Source organism: Rattus norvegicus, chromosome 13 (assembly GCF_021556685.1).
Source record: "Rattus norvegicus strain SHRSP/BbbUtx chromosome 13, alternate assembly SHRSP_T2T, whole genome shotgun sequence".
In the NCBI taxonomy this organism is placed as follows: Eukaryota; Metazoa; Chordata; class Mammalia; order Rodentia; family Muridae; genus Rattus; species Rattus norvegicus.
Window position 1 is genome coordinate 106,588,250 of NC_141546.1, and position 22,966 is coordinate 106,611,215.

Sequence of the window (22,966 nt, forward strand, 5' to 3'; positions counted from 1 at the left end):
CAGACACATGCATGTTTCTAATTGACAGGAGGGTGCTCAGATGATTTAACTTCACGTGGCCTCTCTTACACTTGCTGCAGCTGCTATGACAAATGGAGAAGTTTAAGTGGCACAAACGAGTTATCCCAGTCCTGGAGGCTGAAGTCTAAGGTCAGGAATCAGTAGAGTTGATTTCCTCTGGCATCTGAGGGAGAATCTCACTGCTGCTACCCACCCCCCATCCCCCATCCCCCATCCCCCATCCCCCATCCCCCATCCCCTTGGCTTCTTCGGTGCCACCCTTAGCTCTGGCCTCACAACATGGCACTTTCTCTGTGGGAACCTACATGTATCTCAATGTCACCTTTCTGTAAGAATACTTTTTGTGTTGGTCACCTTATCCTAGTGGGGCCTCCTTTCAACTGATGATGTCTGAGGTTGCTGTTTCCAGAGCTCTCTGACAGGCTAGGCATTCAATGAGGGACCACTGAGAGACAGACAACCGACCCCCTACGCTCTCCTCAATCTGCTTGTGCCTCTCTAAGATGGCCATGCAGCAAGATGGAGTTGGAGAAATCGAGACCATTGGACGTTACGGTGGTTAATACTGATGCCAGCAAAAGTTTACAAGAATCACCTGAGAGATGAATCTCTAGATGTGTCTGTTTGTGAGAGACTTTGTAGATTTGGTTCACTGAGATGGAAAAACCTTTTCTTAAAAAAGGGAGGCACCATTTGGGCTGAAGTCCTGACTGAGTAAGAATGTGAGCTGCGTACAGCATTCGTTTCTCTTCTTCTTGACCGTGGACATAGGGTGGTTAGTTTCAACTGTCAACTTGACCCAACCAGGACTTACACTTGGGAAGAGCGCCCCGATGAGGGACTGTCTACATAGCTTTGCTTTGGCCTGTGAACATTTATGTGGAGGATTGTCTTAAGTTAATGGGTGTGGGAAGACCTGGCCCAGTGTGGGCGTTTTCATTCCCTAGGCAGGGGTCCTGAACTGTATTGAGTGGAAAAACCCAGGCTGATCCCCAAAGAAGCCAGTGAGCCTGCATGCATCTGTTTCCCTCTGCTCCTGACTGTGGGTGCATGCTAGGGATTCAGAGTTCAGTGAGGGGCCTTTGAGAGACACATAACCACCCCCTACTCTCTCATTTTCTCTAGTTGTCTGAAGTTCCTGACTTGACGTCCTGTGATAGTGGGCTATGATCTGTGTTGCAGTAAATAATACAAATTGAACGTGCACACCTTGCACCATTCCACGCTACCTCCTGCTTCTCTGTCTTCGGCAGCCTTTCTGCCTCCCATTGGCGCTGGCTACTCTCTGGGCCCTGTGGCAGCCACCCTCTTGTGACTCTCTGCTGTGAACTCTGTTCACATTCCCAGAATCTGCCCCCTGTGGTTATTGTCACAGTTCCCAGTATCCCAATAAAATCAAAACTCTAAAAGCTTATAATTTATCAATCAGATTTATATCCGTAAATCCTCACTCCACAAAACGTCCACACAATAAACTCAGAGCCAATTGACATTGATATAAACTGCCCACCTAGATAAGACAAATTGTCCTGTAATAATCCATCCCTTATGAGATATTTGTAACTACCTGTGGCCCTTTAAGGCTGCACAGATCTGGGTCGTCCTTCTCTGTCTCCATCTTGGTTCTTCCTCTCCCTTTTCCTCTCTCCAAAACTCTGTGCCCGCCTTACTTTTTCATTGTCTAATCACAGGCCTTGCCTTATCTTGTGCCCACCCTCACCTTTATATAGACATCAATCCAAAGAAACCCTTCTTCCTCTGAGTTATCACACATGCCTAGAATTTGAATCCACAGCTGTGACTCTCTAGGACTTAGGAAGGAGGTAGTTAATGTCATCTACCAGATGGTGTCACCTCTGTGGCTCTCTTTGCCCTGGATATGAGAAAGTGAGGCAACAGTGTATCCTCCATCCACACTCTGTGGAACTACATGAGCCATGACTACGAGTCCCCAGCTACAAATGCCTCTCCAACTGCCCTAAGATGATAGCCATGTTATGGGAGACTGATTAACAATGCGGGTGTTGAAGTTACCCAACCGAGACTTCTCATTTGGAGATTGGGAGTGTGAATGTTTTACATTAAGCCTCTGCTGCCTTAGGAGGAAGTCTTCCCAGAACAGAGCCAGCCTAGTCTAAACGATGTCATACTTCAGCATGCAGCCTTGAGCATTGGGCTTTCAGCCTTGGTGGGAGAGGTGATGCCAGGTGGACAAAGCCAATCTGTTCCTTCCCCTTGGAGAAAGGAAAGGAACTGTGTACAATCTGGACAATCAGCAAGCTTAAAGGGGTAGTTTACAGGAATTGTAAATAGAAGAATGGTTAATGATGGTCACTGTGTAAATACAAGGTCTAGTGATGTTTACTGTTTTGTTAAACATCCAGGCACAGAAGGGAAATGTTCTGTTACTTCGGACCTCAGGATTCCTGGGTAGCCACAGTTTGCAGAGAAGAAAGTCTTTTAGGTCTGTGTGTGTGTGTGTGTGTGTGTGTGTGTGTGTGTGTGTGTGTGTGTGTGTGTGTGTGAGAGAGAGAGAGAGAGAGAGAGAGAGAGAGAGAGAGAGAGAGAGAGAGAGAGAGAGAAATACTTGCTGGAGCTCTGGATGCTGCTAGGTGCTAAGAAACCTCAGCACACAGGGACCAACCCATCCTTCCTGTCCACACAAAGCTTGCTTAGGAAAGACAAGACTCATTCTCTGGTCTCAAGCTTACCTCCAAGGGACTTGTCCTCAGAGGGTGCTACCCTTGGAGCAAGCAGGTCCTGAGAGGGAAGCATCTAGACAACTGACTGCCACTTTCCTTTTGTGGCCCCTAATTCTGCCCCCCTTCATGCAGTTACTATGTTGCTGAATGACTAGCTACAAAGCAGATACACCAGTGTCTGTCCACCGGCCATATGAATAAGTGAAGCAAGGGATCCTCCCTCTCATGCTCGTCACATCTATCTGAGTAAGAAGGCTGTGTCCATCCATTTTGAAGACATGTATTGAACACCTGCTGGGTACGAGGCTTCCTGCTTTTATTGAGTACCCCACTGAGTACCAGGGATTCTGTGGGGGAATGTAGACATGAATCAGTCCTGCACGTGGAAACTGGCCTCAGAGCTTCTGATACCATTAAAAAAATATGCATATTGCATGTCTGCCTCAGGGAGCTGACAAAGAGTGGGGAGAGCTCAAGTATTCAAGACAGAGATAATTCAAGGCAAAGCTATTTGGAAAGCATTTTGCTCCTCTGGCTGAGGTGGTCAGGGAAGGCTTCATGGAGGAAGGAACATACCTCATGCTTTTTCAGTAGAGGGAAGGTTAAAGTCTGTGGTAGGGGCTGAGGGCAGGAGCAGGCTGGGCTGAAGAAGCAGGTCCAGGATCCAGATGGGATGAAAGTACTAGTGTGAGCACGGAGTCTGTGCAGAGAGGAAGACTCCAAAGGGTCAGTGTCTGGGTCCGGATGTGTCTGTATGACATGTGATTGTGTCTGTGTGGGAGTTACTGTGATCTTGGCTCATGTCAGCCTGACACCTCGGCACACTTGGGTGCAGTGTCTGCTGAGGGAAGCCTGTTTTCGGAGCCTGACAATCGGACTGAATAGATTCTGCTGACATTCTGAGAGAGAGACAGCCATGAAGGTGCTTTGCTTCTGTCCCAAGGAACAGATATAGCAATGGCCTTTTGAACAGTTTCTATCTCTCCTAGGGCTGAGGATCCTTTAGAAAACACTGCTTGCTGGGGTGTGGAAGTGGCCATGTGACCCTGGTCTGTCCCCACCTGACCAGAGTGCTGTGCAGCCAGCAGCTCCCAGAGGATCCACATGGAGCTGTGCGTCACTGTAGTCTTGGCTTCTTTATTGACTTTGTAGAGAGCAGAGTGGCGCTGGACAGTCTGTTTGGGGCTTTTGCTGCCAGCAACTGCCGAGCAGTCCCTGTCCTTCAAGAGTTCTTGATGTAAATAGCTCTCTGTGGGAAGACACTGAGGTGAAGCCAGCCAAATGCCACCTGCTGCATTACAGGGAGACTTATGGACACCTACCAGTGACAAAGGTTTCCTGTTTCTCTGTGTTGGGGGTGGATCAGAGATCTCACGAGCACTGTGTGGACTGGGGAGCCTGCCCACCTCCTGCCTGTCTGACTTCTCACCATCCTGGGCCCAGTGCACTGACTCATTCTTATCAGCTCCTCCCAGGTACTGGTCTGGCAGTGATATACATGAAACCTGACCTTGGTGATTTTCTATAGCAGTCACTGTGTGTGTCTGAATGCACGCATGCACATGCACTCACACACATTTATTCATATCACACACACACACATACACATACACACCTGTGCATACACACAGCCCACAACCATACACGCATATCCCTGTACTTGCATGTGCACACACCCATTTACAACCTCACATATATACATGTATACCATACACACATACCTGCACTCACACACACCCATGTACACCCCTACATACATATATAGGATCATTCATACACAGCCATGAACACATATACCTGTACTCACACTCACCAAAATATATGCCCCACATTTACACGCACCTTTGTATACACACAGCCATCACACATAACACCCGTGTTTACACACATCTATATAGACATGACTATATATACACACATATACATGCATACACGTGCCTATATGCACATACAAACATACACAAACACACAGTATCTGCATTCACATACATGAAAAACATCTTTCTCACATATACACAGTATACACATTCATACATATACACATCTCCACATATATACAGATATATCATCTACACAAGGCATATCTGTACTCTCATGTCTATGTATACTCCAACAAACATATATATACACACATACATAGTTACACATAGCCATGCACACACACACCTGCTCTATCCTAGATTGAATTTCCAGAAAATGGGGGCAGGCTTTCTCTTCTGCACCCAATCTCCTGATGACATTTGTCACATATGAGTTGACAGAGCAGGCTGTGCCAGTCAAGGACCTCCTCCAACCCTCTAGATATTTTGTCATTGTCTGTAACACTTGGAGCTTCACTTTTCTCCTCTGCAAAATGAAGTTCGCAGTGTGCCTGAGGCAGGTGATGAGAGAGGCCGGCTGTGCTTGGCTCAGCCAGCCATAAGAGCTGTGTGAGAAGAGGCTGAAGGGGGAGCTCTGTCCCCGAGGCTAGGCTGCCTGTTTCTGACTGAGAAGCTGGGAGGCACCAGTGCCCTGCTCTGGGCCTCAGTTTCCCCATCTGTAACACGGGGTCACTCAGCATCAGCAACAACAGGGTTTTTACAGTTCAGTCATTAGGTGTCTATCAAACCTGTGCTGAGCTCTTAGCTGAGGCTCAATGTGACCTCAAAGAGTCACTAAATCAAAGCCCCGTCTTATTGGAGTTTTATGTGCATTGCTTATGTCATGTTATCTTTCACCTTCTGTGCTATTAAAGGTGTGTGTTGTCCCTTAGCTCAGCGGTGGCTGTGGGTGGGGTGGGGCCTCCACAAGCACAGGGAACATGCCCCACCTAGGTATGTTTGCAGGCTGACTGCTGGGGCACTGGAGCAAACACTTCCCTTCCTGTGTGCTCCAGAAGCCTTTGCTGGGGGCCTGTTTCAGTATGAATGCCACCAGCCACAGGGAGGAGACATGCTGATGGGCAAAAGGACAGAGTCTGGAGGCCAGCACTAGCCTTGGACCCAATTCTCCCCTTCACGCGTTCAAGTCTCATTTTCTGCATCTGTAAAATGGGCTGGTGAAAGGATCCCCCCACAGGGGGTTAGCTAGAGTACAATATTTGAGGAACCTGGTGTGTCCCCTCCGTGTCAGATGGTGGTAACAGTGCGGCACTGTTTAGGGGAGCTGTGAGCTGGAGATAGTATGGCAGGTATGAGATATGGCACAAAACCTGGGGACAAGGAGCGAAGGAGTCAGAGCTGATTCTAAGACAAGCTCTGGCTTTACTGAGGTAAACCTTGCCTTGCAGCCCAAAGAATGAGAGGAGCAAGGGTCCTGGGGCCACAGAGCCCGTTACCTGAGGGCTCATTCTACCTTCTGAGTCACACGTCTTTGGCTGTGGAAACTGGGTCATACACTGGTCCAGGATGACATTTTGGCATCACTTGACCAGCTACAGGGTTTCCGGTAGCCGCTGAAGAACCTGTCACTGTCCGCTGGACAGAGTCCACCGTTACCCATAGCTCACCCACTCCAGGACCGCGGTTGGTCAGTTTGGCCACAGATCTTTATAGGTTACTTTAGTGAGGTTAAATTCCCCAGGAAGAGGCCCAAGGTTCCAGAACCTTCTCTGTACTTTATCCGCCCTTAGTTGCTCCAGCAAGAACAGCACAAGGCCCCAGGCTGCGGGACAGTCCAGATGGGAAGACCGAGGGCTCCTCACAGGTCCAAGATGTGTGCCTTCCCACAGGGGCTATCCCGCCTTGCCTCAGGGGCTATCTTTACTTATTTTTAACCCCTCTACCCTCGGCCTGATAGGGAATGGTGACAGGAGTATAAAGTCAACTTCTCCAAGTGAGATAAATGTCCATTTCTAGAACAGATGCCACGCCAAGCCAGCCTCCGTCCACACCCCTCCCCACCCTCCATCCACCTACTCTTCCCCAGCCTCCATCGTCCCAGGTCCCAAACCCTGGCTGCTGATCATGGAGGGAAGAGGATCCGCAGCAGGATAGAGAGTGCTCTGGACATATCACTTGTGGGAAGGAAGGGTCCTGGCCAGCTGCTCTTCATGTCTGGAGAAAAGCGAGAGTCTAGAATGGATTTAATTAGACAAAACTGAGAGCTGGTCTATGCAGTTGACCATTAGCTGATTACATCAGGACAAGGCCCCCGAAGGTTCGGACTTTGAAACACAGAGCAGCAGGAGGGTCTGAGGAGCCTTCGTCCTACCCCCCTCCCCTTGGCTCCTGTGTACTCATTATTCAACGGAAGAAGCCTTGCTCATGCTCCAGTCTCAAAGGAGGCAATGTGTGTGCCAGGCTCCTGTCTAGTAGAAAACACCAGCAAATGCCAGTTGTCTGTTGTTAATGGTGGGTGGAGGCATGGCTGTCTCAACAGGGTGCTCTGGAAGCTAGAGTCCCCCCTCTGGCTCTAGCCAGGGGAGGAAACAAAGGAGCAGAGCCAGGAGTGGCTGGAGAAGGATGGTGTCAGGCCCAGTCTAATCTCCCTGGAGACTGTAACTGGGGATGCAGATGATAACCTCAACATCTAAAGGACCAGGAAGCCATGGTCCCTCCTCCTATTGAGACCACTGGGGCAGGCTCTTCCTGCCTCCCTTCTGTTAGACTTCTCAGCAGGAAGGACCCCTATACTTTAGACTTGGTTTCAGGTGGCCCCAGAAGCTTCCCACCCTTGACCCACGGGGCTTACATTATGGTATCTGTCTAATCAAGGGTGCCTCTGCCTGTCTGGGTGTTGCTTCCTTAAACTAACATCTGAGCCTGTCACAGTCCCCAAGTGATATGTCATCTCTTACAGTGCTGCCGTGACAGGGGTGTTCCTGCATTTCAGCTCGGAGCACCATCATTAACTTCCATCTTCTCCCTGCCTGGCTTATCTAGCTGCTGGTCTATGCCCTGCTTAGGGGCTGAGCTGGTTCCTAATGTAATTGTACACTGAGACGTCAGGCTCAAGGAAGGGGACTAATTACACAGGTGTTACAGTGGGCGTTAGCCGCGTCACGGCACAGGGCAGTGTTCAGAAGGCAGCATCGATGCCCTCTTTAGTAACACCTGTTCTGTGTCAGCGCTCACGTCACGTGCACCTTTCTTATAGTCATCCTAGGAGGTAGGCATCGTTACCCACGGTACAGATGGGAAATGGGTGTTTGGGAGGTTTCAAAGATGTCTGGCGCTGCTCTGTGAGATGCTTCACGGCTCCCTCACCACAATGAGGGCTGTTTCACTTCAGCAGGTGTGCCTGGGAGTGGTTTTAATTTATCCTACTGTGAGTGGGACTGAGTGTGTTCCCGTGTGCTAAGCCGCCGTCACGGTTCCTTTCTGAGGCCTTGCACCATCTTTGAATGCATTCAGAAACTGGAATAGCAAGGCTTTCTTCCTTATCAATCTCTAAAAGCAATTTTTGGCTTATCAATTATAAATACATTTTTTTTGTATCTTGTTTGTGTTTTAACTAAAATATTTATTTATACTTTGTGATTTCTGAGTACTTAGTTTAAAATGACTCCGGTAGACCTTTTAAACATCTAAATAATAAAACTGTGAAAGCTGGGGTAAGTAGACCCGGGTCATCTATCTTTGCTTTTCTGGAAACTAAATAGAATTACTCAAGACTTCTTTTGTTTTGTTTCGCTTAGTCAGAGGCTCTTAAGGGCGAAATAAAATGTGGGGAAAAGTAACAGAGAGATGCTTTTAAACAAATTTCTGAAGAATAAGTAATCAGAAGTGGCCATTGGTTTAGTAAGGGTGAGAAGCTATACAGAGATATATAGCTTCTATACTATCCCAACATAGGGCATGGGGTAGGGGATGGGGGGTGGAAAGTAGGAACTTAGAAAAGGAAATATGTCTGTTTCTTTGCTTTCTCCTGTAAAACTCTAATCTTAGGGTTGGAGAGATGTGGAGAGGGCTCAGCTCTTCTACAGGACCCAAGTGAGGTTCCCAGCACCCACATCAGGAGGCTCAAAATGATCGATAGCTCTAGTTCAGAGGATCTGACACCCTCTGGCTTCTGTGGAAAACAGCACACATGTGGTACAAACACATAAACTCATGAAGACACACATATATCCACTTAAAATTTAAAATAAGTAAATCGTGTGTGTGTGTGTGTGTGTGTGTGTGTGTGTGTGTGTGTGTGATTTAAATCCCTCACCAAAACTGTAGTCTTCGAGCACAAACCACTGTGGAGGCTAGAGGCAAACTTCAGCACTAAACCCCAGGGGTTATCCTGCAAGAGCTGCAAGAGGAGCCCTGGCTTCAGATCCTCAGCTCACACACCATGGTGAGTGCTAACCCCGACAGCAAGATAAAAACCACTCAAGTGGGCACACACAACAGATGCATCTATGGAAGGAAATGGCTCACTATGGAAAGAAATTATCAAAAATAAGACCGAGCTTTGCGTTTTGGAAAATAGCGTATCGCAGGAATGCAAAAGCCTGGAAGATAAGTCAGAGGGATCTTTTCCGAGAGTAATAAAAAGATAAGACCGAAGGTAAAGGGTAGAAGGGGCAGGAGAGGGTGGGAGGGAATGGAGACATCCACCCTGCATCGCAGCTCATGGATCTTCAAAGGCGAGGTGGAAAGGGGAGAGAAAAGGCATCAGACTAAATAACCTTGGGAACCGAAGAAGAGTCCTCAGCTTGCCGACCATCGGACTGATGCTTGAATCCCCTGCTGGAGTGAGAACCCCATCAGAGTGCACGGGTGAGAGGCGCTGCAACTTTGGGGGCCAATGAGTAAATAAATCCCCAACCTCCAGGAGAGACAAAAATCCACGCAGGGCTTAGAAGTCAGCGTGCCTCCTTCTCAATCCTGGCGTCACAGGCAGTGACACTAGTGGAACAGTAGGTTCATGATTTTGATGGAAAAGTAAATTAGGCTGCATTGGTTTCCTTTCTCACCACTGTGACAAACTGCCTGGCAGAGTTAACTGATTGAAGAAAGGGTGCAGTCCCTCTCGACGGGGAAAGTGTGGAAGAGGGCACAGCTCGCCGATGTGTCATCAGGGTCAGAGGCTGGTCAGGAAACCGAGAACCATTGTGATAGGGTTCTTTAGAGAAATAGATCCAATAGGATGAGTGTGTGTATGTGAGGGGGTGTGTATGAGTGTGCATGCATGTGAGTGTGAGGACAGACATGTGTGAGAATGTAAGTGTGTATGTGTGAGTGTGCCAATGTGGAGTATTTAAGAAAGTATAAATGTGTGAGAGAGAATGTGTGCATGAGTGTGAGAGCATGTGTAAGAATATGTGAGTGTATGAAAGAGTGTGTGTGTGTGTGTGTGTGTGTGTGTGTGTGTGTGTGTGTGTGAAAGAGAATATGTGAGAGAGTGTGTGGAGAGAGTATGAATATATACATGAGTATGTGAGTATAAGTATGTGTATGAGAGAGAGAGAGAGAGAGAGAGAGAGAGAGAGAGAGAGAGCCTGAATGTGAGAGTGTGTGAGTGAGTGCATGAGAGAGTGTTGTTGTGGAGAGAGAGTATGAGTGTGCGAGAATGAGTGTGTATGTACCTCAGTATGAGAGTGTATCTAAGTTAATGTGAGTTTGTGTGCATAAGTGTATAGAAATAATATGAATGCATATGTGAAAGCATGTGAGTGTGAGTGTGTGTGTGTGTGTGTGTGTGTTAAATGGTTTTATGTTTAAGTAGTAACAGCAGCTGTCTCACAGTGGAGAGACAACCCATTAGTTGTTCAGTCCACAAGGCTGGGTGTCTTGGCAATCCCAATCTAGCACAAAAACCTGGGCGGTTCCTAAGAGCTGCTGGTCGTTAGACTGTGATGGAAGTCTGGAAACACTAACATCGGTGAAGGCTCATCCACAGAACTCCAGAGAAAATCAACTCAATTCTGAAGCAAGATGATAGGCCAAGGGTGCTAAAGGTTCTTCCTCCTGCCGTGCACTTTCTGTCTGGGCTGCTACAGAGGCTGACACACACACACACACACACACACACACACACCACACCACACCCACGGTGGCCTTCCCACGTCAGCTAGTACAATCAAGACAGTTCCTATTGAGGCTTCCAACTCACGTGAATCTAATATGTGACAAATTGACATTACAACAATCTAGATCTACAACCCGTATAACCCTTTCTCCTTCCCGCAACCCATTCCTCCATAGATGTTAGTTCTATATACCAAAGTTTCCAGAACCTTCCAAAATAGCACCACTGGCTGGAGATGAAAGGGTGAAACAGATAAGCCTATCCGGAGCATAGCATATGCCACGGGTCCTGTAGCTAAGCTAGCACTAACTGAAAGTAAAGTTACAGCACTTTTCCTGAGTGTGGGAGCTGGGCACGGAAGACCTACCTGCCAGGACAGCAGGCTCTCCTTCAAGTGTCCCTGATTCCTGTGGTTTTGGTTGTGTGGCATGGTGCTGCCTGGGTAGAGCCGGTCAAGTCTGAGGGCTCTGTTCCCTCATGAAACTACCCCTGGTCCTTCAACCAGGTTATAAGACTGTCCCTTCCATTGAGTCAGTGACACACAAGAGACACGCTGACAGTGTAAGGAAAGCAAGATTTTAAGGTCAGTGTGACAGAGGGCAGACAAAGTGGTGTCAGTGACCATTAGTGGACACTGTGTCCTCTGAGCCTCATTCATTCATTGGCCATCCAGTAGAGGACACGGATCTCTTTACAGTGAGTATAAGAATGGTACATACTCACTTTGGAGAGAGAAGAGAAGTCTGAAATGGAGAAACAGACCACGTGGGTCTGTGACGCAGGGAGCAAAGAAGTGGTTATGGCAGAAAGGAAAGCAAACCTGTTCAGAAAGTGTGTGGTTTCCCCAGGGAGAAGCAGAGAGGAAGCAGCAGTTGAGATGGAAGTGGGCGGAGCTCAACCCACAGGCTTGCATGTCAGAGGAGTGTGACCAGCCTGTCACCCTCTAAGCCCTGGCATCTTCCTCTGTAACTGTAATCCCCTGCCTCAGGTGCTCTGCAGCCTGTTGCATTCACACATACGGAATGCTTCAGACAGCAACTGGAGCCTAGATCAATGCTGCCGCCAACCCCCCGTCTGGCTCCAGCAGGTTCTCTTGAGATGAGGACTCAGGGCTCATCTCTCGGATGTGTTAGTGTCTCTCATCCCTTTTCTACTCCTTCTCATTCTCATTTTTCTTCCCACTGAGGCTTTTCTACAAGTCAGTCCCCCATCTCCCCTTCATCTCACTGTATCATCATTCATTGGACTTTCTTTTGGAGTCTCAACCTCTCTCAGGTACCCTTTACTTCTGGATCTGGGCCTGAATTCTACATCCCTAGACCCTTCCTGCCCCAAGCTCTCTAGGGATTTCTCAAAGACCCAGCTGGGGCAGTCGTTGTGTCTATGGGTAGAGCTTGCCTTGATGGGGCTGGTTTCTGAGGCCCATCGTTCCCCCTAACAGCATCTCATCTGTAGAATAAGTCGGTCACTTATGAGACCCAAGAGCTAATCTGTCCTGATCCTTCCCCAATGGCCACCTCTGGGTCCACTCCAGTCCCCCAGTGGACACTCCAGCCTTCTTGTCCACAGTGGATTCAGAACTAACTCTAGCCATTGTGTGCATTTAGAGAAGAGAGGCAGAGTCTGCAGGTTGAACCCACATGCTATGGACCCAAGAGGATAGTACAGCATGTGGAAATAAATGCAGATCAAAGGAGGCAGAAGGGACCTGTCCACACGATGAGCACCCAAGATCCTAATGTCACATCAGCTGCTTCTTGAAACCTGAAGTGGCACTTGACCAGATGCTCCCATGAGTATTTCTGTCCTGAGTATAGCTTGCCTGATAGGTGGGTGAGGGAAACAGAAGAGATCGTTGGAATGGTTACATTTGGCGGACTGTGAGGCCAGACACTTTCAGGAGGGGTTGGTCCTTAATCCTGACCATCAGCCGACAGGAGGACACACAGTTCCCACCAGGGTAGCAAACAGCATGGGCATGGCGCTAGCCTTTCTCTGTCAGCCTCCAGGCTATGCAAACATGTGTTTGGGGAGACCTGTCCTGGGAAGTCTGGCATTGAAAACACATGCACCTGTGTATTCCAAGACTGAAGAGAGATAGGTGAGGCTGTCAGAAGTCTCAGCCCACACACACACCTCCTCTTTGAGCAAAAGCCAGTAGCCTTCATGGGAGCTCAGTACAGCCCAGCATGAGCCCAAAGCCCAGGCACAAGTCCCTTCCCATGTCGCATCCTGCCTGGGTTTTCCCACAGTCACTTACCTGAACACACAGCGATACACCTGCTGCTTCGGTTCTTATGGAGAAGGTGAGGACTGGCTGCCTCCACTCAGCAACCTGGGGCTCTCCCCTGGGTGGCTTTAAGGAAGCACTTCGTACATAAACAACTAAAGCGTATTACAAAGATCAAACGACTCCCTTGAGGTTTGCAGCCAGCACATAGTAGGGCAGGGACCCACACTGGGCTCCTGCCAACATCTCTGCTTAAGGGTAAACACTGAAGCTGGAGCCCCCAGATCCAAGCTTTAGACAAGGCCAAAAGGCGATCACAGGGAAAGGTGTAAAGGGAGCCGTGCTGTGGCTTCTGGTGAGGGTTGCCTACAGTGCTACCACCGAGTGTCTTAAACAACAGCCAGTTCTGTCTCCAGGCTTTGCAAGCAACAAGTCCAACACCAGCGAGCGCTGCCCCCTCTCCGGAGCCTGGGAGATCTACTGCAGGCCTCTCATAGCTCCTGTTTATAGTGGTCCATCCTTCACTCCAGTGTCTACCCTATCCCTACAGCCATCCCCTCTGGGTCCCTTACAAGGACATCCGTCACAGGCTTTAGAGCCCACTTTAATGCGGAATTGAATAATTTCAATCTCCTTAACTTATATCTGAAAAGAAAAACCAAATATGGTCATATCCTGAGGTTCCCAGTGGACATGTATTCTTGGGTCTGCAATGCATCGTTACATTGGAGCGCATAAAGCACCAGGAGTGACAGACGTCACCTCTGATGACGAGTGCCAGGCCTGAGGCTCCCGCGCAGTGAGGCCATCTCCTCCCTGAGCATCACTGACAGGGAAGGTTTCAATTTTGTCTGGGGCTAACCCAGTGAACCAGGAGAGCATCATCGGCACAGAACACCAAGGGCATGCTCTCTGTCTGGCCTAGCCTTGGCTACCTTATGTTCCAGAAGACAGAGCATCCAGTGTATCTGTGACAGCGGAAGACCTCCGGGGCTCATCTGTTCTCAGAACCCAGGTGTGCAAACATGAAGGGATGCTATCACTCTCCTCAGAGTGTCACTGAGTGGTCAGGCAAGGCTGCTTGCTCAAGTTTCTGCAGACCGGAATCAGAGAGAAGGGGATTCTGGCCCTCACCTGGCTTTCTCCTTACACCCCACCTTTTATTCCCAGTCCAGGAGATGGCACTGCCCACATTCAGAATTTATCTCTCTGCCCAGTTAAGTCTTCCTGGAAGCACCCTCACTCCCAAAGGTGTGCCTTGCTAGTGCCCCCGGATGACAAACTTAACCATCACATTGGAGGACAGCGCTTCCGTAGAGGAAGTGATCCACATATCTATACTAAGAGAACCTTTTTTGCTTTTCCCAAGCCTCTGCCATTCACTAAGCAGAGAGGCCTAGGATGTGGGCCAGACAGAGACTCTGGCTGCTTGGCTTCCAGCCGCTGCTGAGCTTTCTGTGACCTTGGGAATTACCTTATCCAGACTCCACTTCATCACTCGAACACGGGGACAATGATCCTTTTCTGCTGTCAGGGTGGCAGGAGAGGGCACCTGTCACACTCTACACAGCTCCTGGACCTGAGTGTTGAGGGTCAGAGTCAACTCTCCCTCGGGACTGCTGTCAGAGGCATTGTTCTGTTTTAGACGGTCAGTGGGATCTTAACATGTGCTGTCCCCTGTGTAGAACACCCTTACCCCAACCCCTTGCCTTTTATGCCATTTCTAGCTCAGCCTCCTAGAATCATCTCCAGGGCCACCCCCATAGAGATAAATAACTGCTAATGCATTTATTGAGCAATGTCTTAGTTAGGGTTTTACTGCTATAGGCAGACACCATGACCAAGGCAAGTCTTACAAGGACAACATTTAATTGGGGCCGGCTTACTGGTTCAGAGGTTCAGTCCATTATCATCAAGGCAGGAACATGGCAGCATCCAGGCAGGCATGGTGCAGGAGGAGCTCAGAGCTCTACTTCTTCAGCTGAAGGCTGCTGGGAGAATACTGGCTTCCAGGCAGCCAGGATGAGGGTTTCAAAGCCCAAGCCCACAGTGACACACCTATTCCAACAAGGCTAGATAAGGAAACTAAGACTGGGGGACCACGGTCATCCCTGAATTATACCCAGAGCGTTGCTCTCACAGCTGCCCAGAACTCATGCTGACTTCACGAGTCTCCCTTCCCCCAGCCTGCTCAGTGCTTTTAGCTGTGAGTTCTGAGCTCTGCATCCTGGCACTCCAGGAGGGCGGGGCCTTGCTTCATCCTCTCCAGCCTCAGGTCTGGACTGCAGTCTGGGCTCAGAGAGCTTTGGCCGACCTGGTCTGCCTCAGGCTCTCTGGTACCTCCTCTGCTCCTTCAGGATCAGAGCATCCAAAGTTCTGTGCAATAAAATATTTCTGAGGCCGCTGGGGGGCGGGGAAGGGACGTAGCATTCGGCTCTGTAGCGAGTGGAGGGGGTTAGGAAGTAACTTTTTCAAACTCAGAGTCCGGCCAACTGTTTGCCATCAGCCCGTCTATAGTTTGTTTGTCCGTATTTTAAGTTCTGAAACGGCCCAGTTTGTAAATCTTCATAGTTTATGCTCTGTTATAAAAACCAGGCAGGGTTGCTGGTGGAAGGCTTGTGGTTAGGGAAATTATGAAGAAAGCTATGTCACCCAGGCCTGTTAGCTGGTGGGGGGTTGAGGCCTAGACACCCCTTACTTCTCTTCTTCAGGATAGCCTGAACCAGCACCAGACTGGCCCTGGGGAGAGAGGAGTCGGGGCTCTCGGCTGTAACAGAAAAGCCACCTACGTAATAAAGATACCCTGTATGGGAGGGTACCCTGCAGGGAGGGAGCACTCTGTGTGAGAAGAGCTGCCACCTCAAGGGGATGCCTGTGAGAGGAACCCTCTGTGCAGGGGATCTACAGACAGGAAGTGGTCACTGTGTACTCCTGAGCCCTGGGTGGTCCACTTCAGAGAGCAAGCTGGCTTTTCAAAGTTTAGGGAAAAATTAATGAAAAATGATTGCAAGGGCTGGCCAACCTGTCCAGTCATCCTTCAGGGTGACCAGGGTTAGGGACATTCATTGGAACACACACACACACACACACACACACACACACACACACACACACACACACACCATGAAAGTCCCAGGTGGCACACAGCAAGTTTTGGGAGCATTGTGAGCAGGGACATGCACAGTGTCCGTGGAACAGCTATGGCCTCTCACACACAAGACATCAGAAAGTTAGAGACCTCGGCAGGCATCAGTCATGGCCTCTCAGATGCTGTTTCTGAGAGCTTGGTACATGGGCTGCTCTCACCTGTGACAGGCCACTCTCATTCTGTACACACACTACTGCAGGTGCTTCTGAGGTACAGCCTTGTTTAAGAAGCACCCAGCCAATCCCACCAAGGGCCTCACTTGTCCCAGGTCACACAGAGTTAGGGACACACCAACCTGTACTCTGTCTCCCTCTGAGCATTTCATACTGGAGACATGCGTCAGGATTCAGGAGAAAATAGGATAACTTGCATTAGGTTTGTCATGGGTTCCTGTGATCCATACCACCATTCATTCCTGCTTGCTTTCTCTTGCTGGGATAGAACACTGACTGAAGGGATCTTGGTGAGGGAAGGGTTCATTTGGCTTAAACTTCCATGTCACGGTTCATCACTGAGGAGAGCTGGTCTCAAGCAGGACAGGAACCTGGAGGCTGGAGGCTGGAGCTGAAGCAGAGACTGGAGGAGTGTTGCTTACGGGCTTGCTCCTCCTGGCTGGCTCAGTTTGCTTTCTTCTACTTCTGAGGGCCACATGCTTAGGAGTGACTTTGCCCACAGTGGGCTGGGCCCACTCTTTTAAGCATTAACTAAGAAAAGGCCCCAGGCTTGCCTGCAGGCCACTCTTATGGGGGCATTTTCCCGACTGAAAGCCTCTCTTCACAGATGACACTAGCTTGTGTCGAGTTGATAAACTAAGCACACAGCCTACTCGTGGAAGGCCCTGAGAAATGACTGGGTTTTACCAGTCATTCCACAGCTGGGTGCCCCTAATCTGTTGACCCTCATCCTGGTGGTGTCAAGGCTCCAGGGGTCCACTGCTCTCTAGGGCTTGCTTTTCCTCTCTTTGTATGACTGGGACCCTCTTGCACAGTGACCTTGAGTGGTCTCCTGCTCCCTTTGGCCTAGTTTTTGCTGTCGACTCAGTGGGTGTCAGATCAGTGAGTGGCTAGATCTTTCTCACATGTACGTGTGTATACATATGTATGTGTATATGTACATGTTCATGTGTGAGTACATGTGTTTGGGTTAGCGTGTGTGTGTGTGTGTGTGTGTGTGTGTGTGTGTGTGTGTGTGTGTGTGCATGCGCGCATGTGCATACAGGCTTCTCCACCTTATTTTTCTTAAAACAGACTCTTTTGTTGAACTCAGAGCTTGCCAGTTGTCTAGACTGACAGCACCCCCAGGGATCCTCCTGTCTTTTCCAAGCAGAGGGTTTAGAGTCAGGCACCATGATATCCAGTCCTTTTATGTGGGTGCTGGGGATTGAACCTGGATCCTCTTGTTTATGTGAAAGCGCTTTAAGGACTTCCCCATCTCTCTAGCCCTGTGGACCCTCCTTTGAGGCATCCAGAAGAAGTGGTCGATTGTCGTCATCCACCTCGGATCACAAGGGCCTGATTTGTCTTCAAATAAAGTTAAGAATAGCTGCTCACGAAGCCTTGCAGCTTAAGGGCCTGCCTGTCAATCAGTTCAGCCCAATGACCACTTATTAACAAACTCCCGTACTCAGGTCATGGCTCGGCGCAGTCTCAGAGGGATGAAGACACACAGGAATGGTACACTGGCCATTCCTGCTCTGAGGACTTCCTCTGTTTCCGAAAATGTTAGTAAGACTTGGGATGTACAGCATTCAGCTTGGGCTCCCTATGCCTAGCCTATCAGGAAAGAGAAAACATGCTCCCATGAACTGGAAGGATGCTGGCCTGGCCCAGGAAGGATTTGGACAAGGCCATCACTGCCAACAGAGGGATGGCCAGTCTCCAGAGCTGGGTCCTTCCAGTGAATGGTTATGGACCTCTGCATAGTCCCCAGTGTCTCTCTCTCAGAACCATTTCTAAGTTTGTGTCATGGGAAGGAAAGAGCACAGGCTACACCCTAGAGTCATGCTTTTAACTGTCCATGGGATGCCAAACAGGCCAGCAATTCAGGTCCCACACTTGTCCCGTTAACAATGGTGATTCTTGCATGCAGACCTCACAGGAAACCTTGAATGTCAGTTGTTTTTCTGTTTCTGTGGCAAAACATCCCAACCAAAGGAGACCTTTGGAGAAAGTCTACTTTGGCTCACAGTTTCAGAGAGAGAAAAAGAGCTCACCGTGGCAGGGAATGGCAGCTGGTGGAAAGCGAGGAGATCAGAGCAGAAAGCTGGGAGCTGAGATCATCAAGTGTAAGCACATGTGACGGAGAATCTAGAAGTAGGGCAAAGGTTTAAGCTCTCAAAGCCTGCCCTAGAAATATACTTCCTCCAGCAAGGCTGCACCCCTCAAAGCCTTCCCCCAAACAGTGCCACCAACTGAGGCCCAAGTGTTTAGACACTGGAACCTGGGGGCAGGACTTAAAAACTCTTAAATATGTGGCCTGGGCTATAACACACCATAGCTTTGTGTGTAAGCTGTAACATACATAACATAGGACAAGTTATTAAAAGTGCTGACTGCATTTAGTAGTTTCCAAAGTAATTTCTAGGGCCATGGAAACTTTTCTTGAATTCCTATAATGAAGCCCACAGAGAGAAGCTTGGCCTTGGGTTGATGGAACCTGGGGTGGCAGCAGAGGGGACAGGTTCAGGGAGGCCTGCTCAGCATGTGGCCTCTGATCATCAAACTGCTCAGGCAGTCCCTGTCCGTGAAACTGGATGATCTTCTCAGGGAAGACCCAAGTTTATTCAAAAGGAAAATTCAAAAACAGTTGTCCTCATTGCAAAAAGTAAAATATGTTATTGATCCTCCTAAATATCCCACCCCTGAGGTCATGTGAGAGTCTGAGAGTCAGTCAGATGGAGATAACGGAGTCAGTCGAGTGGGGATCCGAAATGACAAGGGGTAAGAATGGAAGTCCCTCGGGAGTTTACACACTACACTTCACCTCAGGAACCCACATGCTGCATGCACGTAGAATAAATCCACCTGCAATGTCCTCTTCCTCCACTGGACCACACACATCAGAAGCAGACTTTAGGGGACCTGTGGATAACATCCTTTACAGAGCATGAACCTCAGAACTAGGAATGGTCATATCTCAGGCACCGCCATGTTATTGACTTAGCAATCACGTATTGAGTGCTGTAGATGCTGGGCATGGTGATAAAGATAGGAAACATGGGTTTGTCTACCTTCTGAGAGCTTCTGTCTGAAGAACATGACCAACTAAGAAAAGGTTTCTCACCATGGGTTGCAGTGACTGATGGAAACACATGTGTGGTGCCTGCCGTGAGGCACCATCAAGATGGGTTTGCTGACATTGGGTCGGGAGAGTTCGGGGAAGGTTGTTGGAGGAAATGACTGCTCGGTTCAGTCTTGGAGATGACAGCAAAGGCAAGCAGAAGGGGTCAGAGGGAAGTATGATAGGAGGGGTGGGAGAATTGAGCCAGCACCATATTGTGCAAGCCACATTAGCTGAGTTGTAGAGTTTGGATCAATACAGACCCACACCCCTCAGGGAGCAATGTGTCTGCGGGGAAGACCCCCTCATCCTCAACTCCAAGGCTTAACAATGTGAGGAGCCATGCAGCCTGGGAGAGAAAAACTATACAAATACAGAGGATAATCCACCCCATAGACTGAGGGAATTCTGGGAAACACTCACTTGAAAGAGGATCTGGGGAAATGGATTAAGAAGTTGGGAATAAGGGGTGGGTGGTGGCTCTGCAGGAAAGAGTACTGACTACTCTTCCACAGGACCTAGGTTCTGCTTCCAGTATTCATGTGCTGGCCAACAACCGCCTGTAACTACAGTTCCAGAGGACCTACTACCTCTTCTGATGTCCTGGCCACTGTATTTGCATGGTACCTAGGTATACATGCAGGCCAAACACCCAGACACACAAGATAAGTAAATAAATCTAGATAAAAAGAAAGTCTGAATACATTTTTCCTCTTAGACATACATAAGATTCATCTGAACACTAGGGTTCCAAAAAGTCCTGCAATAGAGCACTAACTGAAACTGTGTACACACACACACACACACACACACACACACACACACACACACGAGAATAGCACTTTAAAAGCCTCATGGAGCACTGTGAGGGCTGGATAGCCATGCTTTCTACCAGAGCCTTATCTGCACAGAAGGTATTTTGAGTTTCTGGGCCAGAGGTCTTGGCCACCATTGCTGAGGCGCGTTCCTGCCTTGGGGAACTCTGAGTGTCTCTGAGCAGATGGAAGAGTGCGTTCCTGATAACCTGGGCCTCATTGTTACCAGTCGCATGCAGCCAGCCCCGTCTACTCTATCTAAAATGCTTGTCAAAATGCACGGTCATGGTCACTGCTGGCACAGATCCCACTAATGACTTCAAAGCAGCAGCTGAAATGGAAACGTGCCCTCAGCTGCACATCAGCAAAGCGGCCAGCACCCATCAGCCTGAAGGACCTCCTTAGCCTTGTCCCTGGGGTGGAGGAGCAGTGCTACTGTCCAAAGGGCTGCGCTTGGGTTCCCCTGCCTGTTAGTGGGGGTGGGGATGTAAATGGGCAGCCTCTAGCTTTTATATGAGGATGCTGTGGAAGAGGCCAGGAGGTTTCCAAATAGGAAGTATGGACTTGAAGACCCGATCCCAAGGAGAGGCTCTGGCTGGAGTGCTGAGGTAACCCAGACCATCTTTGCATGGGTTGCCTGGGTCAGTCCTGGACTTGGAGCCAGGGACCGTGAGCTGAAGAGTACAACATGGCCACCCTCCCTGAGAACACTTACAATGGATTCTGATAAGCCTTGAAAGGCCTATCTGATCAATGATGTGCAACCTCCCAGGGTGAGATTTGAGATGCACTCTTGATGTCAGCAGAACTCCCTGCCACTGTTCAAGCACAGCTCCTCGAACCCTCAAGAGCTGCCCTGGACTTTCCACACAGAAGTGCCAACCCTCTTCTATTATGATACCATGACTTCTGTGATATCATCTTTCAAGGCCAGAGAAGTTCTCTGTCTGGTCCATTAACCAGTGTCACCCTGTTGCCTTCATTTATTCTGCAAGCATGAATTGAGAGCATCCTAGGTGCTAAGAGCCAATCGTGGACGAGACAGACAAGCGCTGTTCTCTTGAGTCGGGTGATAAGAAAGAAATTTAAAGTCAAAGATAATGTTACATGCAGAGTCCTGCTCTAAGCCCTTAGGGCTTTCACTGGGGAGAGAGACGGATCCAAACAACTAGTGTCTTGTTCAGGAAGACCGGAAACCCACTCAGCCTAGCTCACCTGGAAAGGCCATGGGGCGGGAGGCATGCTAGCCATCGATATGCTGTAGAAACCTAAGTCAGTAGTAAACTCCAATGGCACCTTCTCAGCTGCTTCCTCTTCATCCAGCCACCATCTCTGTTCTCTTCAGAAGAGGTGTCTCCATGTCTAAAAAAGATGTGTGCAAGGCTGAGAGAGTAAGGTACAGGGTTGGGTGAGCACAAGTCACGTGCAAGGTGAGAGGATTGGTGGAGCTCAGGGGGATGAGGAGGGCTCTCTGCAGGAGAGCTCGCTCTAGGCCTCAGACTTATAAACTTGATTGAAACCTGTGCAGAGGCACAAAGTTGAGGGACTGCCATCCATCCCATCTAGAACACGGGGAGAGGGTGATGGTTCCTCTCCTATCTCCAACCCTCTGTCCTTGGGTATCTATAGCTGGGTTCCCCTGGTCCTCTAGAGTGGGCAAGATTCTTCTGAGTCCCTGGCCTATACCCAGGTGTAGGCAGCTCGTGAGGCAGGACTGAGGAAGGGACAAAGGGATGGGCATGACAGTTAGTGAAGGCAAGGGCAAGCTTGACAATAAATGGAAGGGCTGCCCAGTGCAGATAAGAGAGGCACCACTGGGGAGTGCTGCAGGCTAAATGCAAGTATCCCAATGGTGTGACACCCACCTACCTGCCACTGACCTTGATGTGAAGCAAAGCGTCAGATGCATGGACCAGGGAGTCAGGGCAGGGGCAGCAGCCAGGGACGTGGAGAGCTGCGATCATTAGTGCCAAGCCCTCTGTATTTAGTAGGCTTCCCCATGTTGTGTCTGGCAATCTGTTCTTGTTGGACACATGTGAAGGGTGATGTCATCAGAGAATGCTGGGCCAGAGCCCTTGGAGGAGGTGAGGCCAAGCTGTATCATGTGCACCTGGGTCCTTGAAGGAATGGGGACAACAGAATTGAATGCTGTCACAGTCACCTCAGCTTGACATGTAGATTTCTCCCACTTTAGTGAAGATTTCAAGACTTGTAAGAAAGGCACCCGTCTGATGGCACTAAACTCTGGGACTTAAACCACTTTGTCCCCAAAGGGCATGCTCTTGCCATACCACCACATGACTTACCAAGACCTGTGACACCTTCTAGGACATCTTCATGGCTGGTCCGGGTGTCCTGCACAGGGCACAGGTACTCCAGGTAAAGATATGGAGAAACTGCTTTTCTGAAACTCATGTAAATAACACTCAGAGGAAGAAGACAGCCTGGCCCTAGTGTTTCCCACAGGGGCAGAGTCCTCAGGGCTCACCTGCTAGCCCGAAGAGGACATGGGCCACTATGTACTGTAGAGTTGGTCTTTAGAGGCTGACAGTGGAGTGGTACCATCATCTTCAGTGACATGGTGGCTATCCAACAGATCTGGGGTTCAATGGCTAAGGCACAAGATCCACATAGACAACTTACCATATTGTGTGATGTTCAGACACTCTGGGTCTTGCTTTCATCACTTCTAAATTGGGATGCTGTGTGTCCCAGTGACCTCACATAAAGAAAACAGGCGATAACACAATAAATGCCTGTGAACTACAGGCACTGACTGAGTGTTGAGTGTTATGATTATATGAAAAGCATGGTTTCAAGGTCAGGGGTC

At 49.2% G+C, this 22,966-nt stretch overlaps 1 protein-coding gene across 4 annotated transcripts in view; it reads left to right on the top strand.

Moving 5' to 3' along the window:
- Kcnh1 (potassium voltage-gated channel subfamily H member 1) overlaps positions 1-22,966 on the top strand; it is a 302,521-nt gene that overhangs the window by 273,807 nt on the left and 5,748 nt on the right. The gene's annotated exons all lie outside the window — the stretch shown is intronic.